At 37.0% G+C, this 9,343-nt stretch overlaps 1 long non-coding RNA gene across 1 annotated transcript; it reads right to left on the bottom strand.

Annotated features, from left to right (window-relative positions):
• Nucleotides 1-243: 243 nt before the first annotated feature.
• LOC134475190 (uncharacterized) lies at nt 244-9,322 on the bottom strand. The gene is made up of 2 exons (XR_010046195.1): nt 7,356-9,322; nt 244-7,268 (listed from the first exon to the last, which is right to left on the bottom strand). It is a non-coding gene; the product is annotated as an uncharacterized LOC134475190 (long non-coding RNA).
• Between the last annotated feature and the right edge of the window lie 21 nt (nt 9,323-9,343).

Raw genomic sequence — 9,343 nt, 5'->3', positions numbered from 1 at the left:
TTTCCAGTACTATGTTGAATAGAAGCAGTGATAAGGGACATCCTTGTCTTGTGCCTTATTTTAAGGTAAAGGCATTCAATTTTTGGCCATTTAATATGATACTGGCTGTTGGTTTCTCATCGATGGCCTTTATCATATTGAGGTAAAGACCATCTTTTCCAGTTTTCTGTAAGGTTCTTATCATGAATGAATTTTACAAAAGCTTTTTTCTCCATCTATAGAAATGATCAGGTGACTCTTATGTTTGGCTTAATTGATATGGTAGATTACATTTATTAATTTATACATGTTGAACCAACCCTGCATTCCTGTGATGAATCCCTTGTGGTCATGATGTATAATCTTCATGATGATTTGCTGCATCCTGTTTGCCAATATTTTATTAAGGATTTTGGCATCTTTGCTCATTAGGGAAGTTGGGTTTTCATTCTCTTTCTTAGCTTGGCCTTTCTCAGGTTTTGGTCCTAGAGTAATATTTGCTTCCAGGAATGACTTAGGAAGAATTGCTTCCCTTTCAATTTCATTGAAGATTTTGAGAAGTGTCAGCATTCAGTCTTCTTTGTATTTCTTGTAGAATTCTGCAGTGAATCCGACTGGACTTGGGCTCTTCTTTGTAGATAAGAACTTAATATACATTTTCAATTTCATAAATAGAAATTGGGTTATTCAGAAGTTTTACATCTTCACCCAGCTTGGGTAATTCATATGTTCTAAGACATCTGTCCATTTCTTCTTTGTTGATGAACCTATGAGAGTCGAGGTTTTGAAATAGGTGTTGATGATCTTCTGTATTTCCACAGAGTCTGTGGTGATTTCACCTTTCTCATTCCTTAGTGCCTGAGTTTGAGCTTTTCCTTTCATTTTTATTATAAGGTTGGGTATGATCTTACCAATTTTATTTGTTGTTTCAAAGAACCACCTCTGTGATTCATTGATTTTTGGATTGTTTTCTTAGTCTAAATGACATTAATTTCTGCTCTAATTTTTAAAATTTCCTCCCTTCTTTTGGCTTTGGGCTCCACTTGCTCTTGTCTTTCTAGATGTTTGAGGTGTAGCATCAGGTTGTTTATTTATATTCCTTGTTTTCCTGATGTGGGAACTCAGTGCAATAAATATTCCTCTGAGGACAGCCTTCATTGCATCTCCCAGATTCTGGTAAGCTGTACTGTGTTTTTTATATAATTATAATTGTTTTTATATAATTTAACTATGTGTTTATCTTGGGTGTGAAAATGCATAAAGGCTTTCCCACATTGGTGACATACATAGGGTTTCTCTCCAGTGTGAATACTTTCATGTTGCTTACAACGTCCACATTGGGTAAAAAGTTTCCCACGCTGCTTACATATATATGGTTTTTCTCCAGTGTGAATTCTTTCATGTTCCTTACATTGCCCACTTGTGGTAAAACCTTTCCCACATTGCTCACATACAGAGTGTTTCTTTCCAGTGTGAATTCTTTCATGGTTCTTACACTGTCCACATGTGGTAAAACCTTTCCCACATTGCTGACATAAAAGAAATTTTTCTCCAGTGTGAATTCTTTCATGTTTCTTACTATTTTCATGTTGGGTAAAAGCTTTCCCACATTACTTACATACATAGGGTTTTTCTTCACTGTGAATTCTTTCATGTTTCTTACACTGTCCATGTGCGGTAAAAGCTTTCCCACATTGCTTACATACAAAGGTTTCTCTCCAGTGTGAATTTTTTTCATGATTCTTACAATCTCCACCTGTATAAAAAGTTTTCCCACATAAATTACATACATATGGTTTCTCTCCAGTGTGAATTCTTTTATGTTTCTTATAATCTCCACATGTTGCAAAAGTTTCCCACATTGCTCACATACATATGTTTCCCTCTATTTTGATATTTTTCATGGATCTGAATATCATAGTTTGTGTCTGTTTCTTTCACAACCATATTTTCTGGAGTACAAAGGAATACTTCTTTATACTGATTGCAAGATGTAAGTCCATAGTATTTTCCTACCTTGTCATTTCTGTAAAGAAATAAATTACATATAGGACTGATAACTATATTACTAAGTTTTTGTTGGGTATTTAAATAGAACTCTTTGCAGTCTAGCTGTTTGAGACCCCACTTTATATGCTTCAATTTTGTGTCTTAAGCAACTACTTACAAGTGGATATCATGTAATCATCAACATGTTACTTCTTATTTATTTTTTTTCTTTGAGAGTAGTATAATTTCTACCCATTTTCTGTATTTAGTCTTTCTTTAAATAAAATTTAAAATAGGAAAAAAATCACACTGAAATGGGTCTCTGTACTAATGACTGCCTTAATGACAAGTTCAGTTTTGATGCCTGCTAAGAAATTCTGACAATGAAGTAACTGAATGCCTTGCAAGATATTTGGAAAACAACCATTTCCAAAAGAGTGGTATACATTTGGGAATCTTAAAAGTTTGTATATTTTGAAATGCAAAACATTTAGCTTCACTTTGGGCATGGGTCTATATGTGTATCACATATTGATCATTCTGATTTTTCCCCAATAGCCATCTCCTTTCTGTCCTTAGCCTGTAGTTCCCTTATCCAAATGATCAGGCTTACCTTTCTGTATCAACTCTCTTTCATTTCACCCCACAATTTATATTTTGGTGTCTCATCTAACAGAAACACTGTGACCTTTTACATTTTGTAGCTGAGCTATTTCACTGAACTTGATGGGAGGAGCAACCAATTATTTTTATGGCAAATGACATTACATTATTTATTTTTCACTGATTACATAGCACATATTTTATTGTTTTCCATACTCAAAATCAGCCACAGGTGTCAGCACTAAATGTCTAGCTTCTTTATTTTAAGAGATTTTCACTGATGATTAAGCTTTTAAGTTTGAACTTGAATTTGCCATTCTGCAAAATCTTATTCCCAGGGTGCTGGGTTTACAAGAATGCACACTCACACAGAAACTATTAATATTTTCCTTCTCCACAAATCCAGTGATAGCTAAGCTGCTTCAAGGCCTCATCTGTTATAACTTGATCTGCTTTGCATATGAATAAGCATGTATCTGTATTTTATGTTTGTTTTGACTCTTTTGAAAATACAATTCAGGAGAAGTATGATGGGATCAACTTCTAGAGACTACTGCATAATGATTTTCAGTGTAACTTCACTTAACATAACACCAGTCTACTAAGAATTTTAATTAGAAGGGACTGATTCTCTTGAGAATGGCTTTGAAACATGAGCATTCATTTATATTTCAAATTGTGCTGCAGTTTTAGCAATTTTTTGATAATGATTGTTTTGTACTCAAATGTATACATGGGTAGGTAAACTGAAGGTCGGATCCTATCAAAACTCAAAGTGTATGTTTTTTATACTCATTTATATGCAATTTTATACATTTTCAAAGGTTTCCTCCATCACATCTCTGTAGACTTTCTTTTGGGATGGACTCAGCAAAGTCCACTCCTCACTGCTGAAGTTCACAGCCACATGAGAAATACACATGTATTTCTCAAAAGAAGTTTGAGACTCAAGCCTGGGACATCTTAAATTCTCTCATAAAAATGTGAATCAAAAACTAAGTATGGTCATGCATATCTTTAATCCCAGCAATAAATAGGCTGAAACAGGAAGGCTGCTGTGAGTTCAAGGCAATTCTAGCCTACATAGGGGGTCCAAATACAGCTGATATACATAGTGAAAGCCTGTCTCAATAAAACTAAACTTAACAAATCTTAATTCCATGTCTCTGTCATTAATTTTGTGCATATACACATTGTTTGAGACAGTAATTTTGATGCTAGATTGCAACTCATTTTTAATGTAACAGTTAAAAAGGAGCATTGATTTTGGGCTGAGTCACTGCAAGAGTCCCTGTGCACTGTCTCTAAAGCAGAGCTCACAATGGGAGGCTGCAGGACCAGCATTCACAAAGCACAAAGGCAGACAAATATCTCATCAATAACTTTGATAGATTACAGATGATATCTCTTCAAATCTTATTTAGGCCACTGAGTTATTTGTTCTTAATATACTTAAGAAGCATTTTGAAATTTGAAATACATTTCATAGAACAAAACATAAATAAAATGAAATGTGGTACCTAAATTATAACTCAAATGTTAATGGAAAATTGTTTATGTAAACAATGTATAAACAATGGAACCAGGCACAAGTTGTAAATTATAGCTTAGTGTCACCAAGTGATTACCTTTCACTCAGATATAAGAAATATATCTGGGGAGGATGATTCAGGAGTAATGCCTTGAGATTGAGGCCAACCTCAGTTACAGAACTGTATGAAATAGAGAGGTCCTGACTGTAAAATCCCACAAAGTGAAACTTGAAAACTGACTGCATAAGACACTTTTGGTTTGATTTCAAAAACTATAGCTGTACATTATAGTAAAATTCCAACAACATTCAACACTTTCTGAGGAATAATTTTGACATGTTCCATAGTATACAGAAAACATATTCATTGCTGGCTATTTAGCTTAGTAACATGAAATCCTGCCTGGCAAGTATGAGGTCATGAGTTCAATCTGTGTTTCAAAAAAAAAAATCAAATTTCACCTTCATGACACTGAGGCATAAGTAGAGATAATCAAAATTACATCTCAAGTATGGAACACAGAATTCATGGGTTTCAAGGATGTAGAATACTGATTGTTGCCAGAGCTGGTGTTATTCACCTCAAGGAAGCAATCAGAACCCAACTTCAACTTCATGCTTATCCTAAGAACTACCTGATTTTCAGTGAAGACCCTCCCTGTTGTATGTCCTGCTATTGGCACCCTGCATCATACCAATCACTTCCACATCCTTTCGATGCTCCTCTGATCCACCCTAAGCAGAAAACGCTTCATGCCTAACTATTGATATCCCTGCAAAATTTCAATTTAGAGCATCTCCTTTACGTCACTTAGTAAAGTCCATTGCAGAGCATTTCCATATTTAAACAATGTCTATGATCAACCAAGCTATTAAATCAGCTGTTAATTCAGAGATGACACCCATATTCCTTTCCATTCAGAAGGATATCACATCCATGCAAATGTCTTAAACTTAGGCATTTTCAATAAGGATTTAACAGGCATCCCATTTTGGAATTTATCCTTAGCAAGAACATTTTACCCTGCCCTTGATAACACTTTCATATCTACATCATTTTTCACAGAATTCAAAACTGTATGGCTGTTCTCACAAACCTTGTCTTTGAGCAGGGGTGTCACCTAAATATTTAACTATGTTCAGAAATTCTTTGCATTGTTCTGTATAATACACAGGAGTTCGCCAGGTGCTTGGGAAGCCTTCCTCCACTGAGGCACACCACTACAAATCTCTGAATTCTCAGGACCCTTTCCAAAACCTGTCATAAGAATGGAAATATGAGAACATACTATAAATTTACGTGATCACTATAGATACAAAAAAGCACAAGTTTAAGGAATGCTTTTGTGGCTATGAGGCCCTGCATTACAGACATTTATAAACTTCAGACAATTAAGATTTGCTGCTACCTAAAATGAGAACAGAGACCAAGTTCAGTACCATTACACCAATTACAAAATGCATCAGAGTCAGTGTCTCTCTAATATCCTTACCCTGTCCACTATCGTGGAGGTGCCAGGGCAGTAGAGAATTTCAAAGATGATACTAGAGTCTGTTGCTGTCATAGTGAGGTCAGGGTTCTGGGGATGCAGAATCACCCTTACCCCCAGTAAGAGTCAAAAGGGACAGTGGATGACCCATGGCCAATGCTGGAGGACCTCAGGAGGTGAAGTTAACTAAATATCTGAGGCTCCAGACACCAGAACTGCTTCTAACCCCTTGTAACTGATTTTGCCCAATTCCACCCTATTTCTGTGTTCCCGTCCACAACCTCTGCATCCTGTGGCTAGAGGGTCTCCAAGGTTCTTTGCTAATCAGGCCACAGGATATTGAAAGCACTAAATGAGATCCAGCAAGCATTCTGCTCCCAGTTTTGTGCTCAGAACAAGTAGATAATGCCTAGACACTGGAAGAAACCTAAGAGACCACCTACCATGTCCTGCCTGGTTGGACTTTTCATATAGCCCGCCTCTTCATCACTGATTGACTCCTGATCTACTGCCCTCCTTCTGAGTCAAAATAAACAGTGAAAGGAGCCCCTCCTTGCAAGAGAGGACCTCAAATGATAGACTGTAGTGCAGAGATTTCTGGAGTTGGCTGTCTACTACGGTGTTGATCGCAGCTCGATAGTGCAATATTTCTGTCAAAGAGCTTTACCTCAGGCTTTTTATTTCCAAACCCATTTGGTTTCAAGGATAAAAAGAAAACATAAACTAAAACGAATTTCAAAACATGTCAAACAGGGGAAAACAATGGTATATACATTGTACACTGTCATCCCCAAATCGTTCACCCAGAGCACAAGACATCTGTATTCAATTTTCTGAACAATAGTGTTATGGGAAACTGCGTTAGTCAAATACCACTGGCAGTGAGACAGGGTTAGGTCCTCCAATGAGCCCATGCAGAAGCGCAGACAACTTGCAACTATGGAGAAGATGGACACCTCCTGCTATGGGCCAAGCCTCAAGACAGAAAATCACGCAAATTCATCCATACCCTAAGGACTGATATTCTAAATAGTTCCCTATGACTCTGAGGGAGTGAGGAGTCACCATTCAAATAAATGTATCTCTATCTCAAAGACTGATATTCTAAATAGTTCCTATGATCCTGGGGATGTTGGGAGTCACCATCCAAACCTCCTAAGGGAAGAGTCACTGCTGTCTAAGAATGCCTGCTTTCTATGTGACTCCTTTCCCCATTTGTTCCCATTTAATCAGCTTTATCAGAACTATTAATCTTATTGGCTGCCATAGATCTGTCCCATCTTATGTCCATCTGCATTGTGAGTTCCCAGTTTTCCACACCTTCAACCCATCTCACCACATGAATTTACTCTATAAAAGTTCCTACAAAGACAGTTTTTACCAAACCACTCAGAAACACTTGTCTTTCTCAGACAGCTTTCTTTCTCCCAATAAGTATATTCTACTCTTAACATCTGTTGTTCCTAAAATTCAGTTATTGATTTCAAAGAATACAAACTCATACCAGACATAGTAGCTCAGATGTCTCATTCTCCTATAGTAACACCGTATAAATTTTTCTCTTTCTTGAAGTCAGAGAAACAGTAATAGTTGTCTTCTTAAATGTTCATCTGACCTTTTAAGGGACACTTGCATTGAAGGAGTTTATACCTTCCTTTCCGTGCTTCTTCTGTTTTCTGAAAGAGAACTAATCTGTAGTTTTGTTTATGGTATATACAATGCATTAAGGAAAAGACTAAAAACTTTTCTTGTGTGTTGTTTACCAACATCCATGGAAGAAGACACATAGCCAAAATACTTTATTTTCATTTCTTCAAAGTGAAGGATGTACTCGAAAGTGTTTTGCCCTAGAATAAATCACAGGACATCATGGTGGTAGGTCATCAGGGTGAATGGCCAAATCAGGGATGCTTACCCATATGGCTACTTCCACTTTTTCCCTAATTACAGCTTCCTCATTCCTTTCCCAGGTGCCCCAAAAAATTCATTTGGAGTGATCTTCTCAAGTGCATGCTGACCACAGTTAGAAAATCCGAGAATCTACTAACAGTGTTAATGGGATTTTGAGTCCTACTTACTGTGAAAGAAACTGCAGGCTAGGAAGGTGGCAGGCAGCTTAACTAGAGTGACTCTTTCTATGAAGTGTCTGAAGACCAAAGCCGAACATTTTATTCCATGAATACACAACATTGCTACCAATTGCCAACTCAGGATAATATACACCTGTAATCCCAGCACTCTGGGAGGGGGAGGAAAGATGAGGAAAGTTTTAAGCCTAGCCTGGGACACTTAGAAAATTAGTGAGACCATGTCTTAAAATTTGTACAAAACAAAAGCTTTTACAAATGTAGGAAAATATTGATCATTAAGAAATCTCAGAAGTCACTGAACAAAGTACATTAACCACTATTAATCTATACTTATTTTATCTTTTATAGACTTAAAAAGTGTATCTTTGTATGATTCTTATTATTATTTCAAAATAAAAATAGTAATCACTTGCTCAAATTCTGGTTCTAAATATAAATTTAGGACAGAAAAAAAAACCAGAATGATCAAAATCTCTTCATACTGAACTACCCAAATCTTAAGAGGATATATTCAGCAGCATATCTGCAGTCATCTAAGTAAAAAGCATTAAAAAATTGAAAGAGTATAAACAGCAGGAAGCACATCAATGTATCCGTGATGGTAAACCTTATGCTAGGTGTGCTGACCAAAGTACACGTGCAAAAGAACCTCACAAAGATTTGATTTCTCACTAGAAAGGCGATTTTTGACTTTTCATTTTTATATTTTTTTCACTCTCTCTTTCTTCTTTCCTTTTTTCTTCAGACAGGGTTTTGCTATGCAGTTCAGTCTGGCTTTGATCTTCCCTTGTAGTCCTGGATGATCTCAAACTCACAATCTTCCTGCCTCAGCCTTTGGAGTCCTGGAATGACAGGTGTGCACCAACACCTCTGATTGTGCTTTCCTTTTTAAATTTTCTCCAAAACAAAATTGCTCAGACTTATGTGATATTCTCAAAGTTCATCAGGTTGGTTACACAAAATCAAATCAGAAAGCACTGAAAACACTGAGGGAGTTTTGAAATCCTTACCAACATCTAACATAACACAACAGAGCATAGCATAGTACAGCATAATAACACAAAATAAAATAATAAAAGGAAGCACATAACTCTACTTTAAACATCTGCTTCCAAAGATACAGTAAGAATTTCTAAGTTATCCATACACCAGCAATATGTTGCATTTTCTTTGAAATAAATGTTGGTATCCACTCAAATACTTGTGTAAGAATGGGTGTGGCAGCTTGCTTTCTTTGTCCAACCCGGAAACATAACAAATGGCCATCACAGGATGGGTGACAGGTACATGAAAAGTCAAATTTGCTTGGTTCAGCCCCATAATAGTGGGAGGTGGCAGCACAGGGTGGCAGCATGGATACACTGCTTCAAGGAGACCAACCAAAGAGTATTGCAACTGAAAAGGCTCAGTGCCACCACCTCTAGGAAAGGCAAACTACCCATCAGCGACACAAAGCCTATGGTCTGATTGGGATGGGAGGAAAGGAAGTGATAGCAGCAGCTATGAGACAAGTTCCCCAGGAGCTATGCACATGTGTCCTTCATCAGTACGGGATGATGATGTCACCTCCTCTTGTATGCACCACCTGCTGCCCCCCCCACAGGAGGTCAGAGTGTGGAGTACTACAGTGTATGGCTGAGTTAAACATCTAAGGATGGATA

This window comes from Cavia porcellus, unplaced genomic scaffold (genome assembly GCF_034190915.1).
Source record: "Cavia porcellus strain 051 isolate PalLab524CR breed Dunkin Hartley unplaced genomic scaffold, mCavPor4.1 scaffold_528, whole genome shotgun sequence".
Taxonomy (NCBI): Eukaryota; Metazoa; Chordata; class Mammalia; order Rodentia; family Caviidae; genus Cavia; species Cavia porcellus.
Note: the sequence above shows the minus strand (reverse complement) of the source record. Positions and strands in the feature narration are given on the sequence as shown.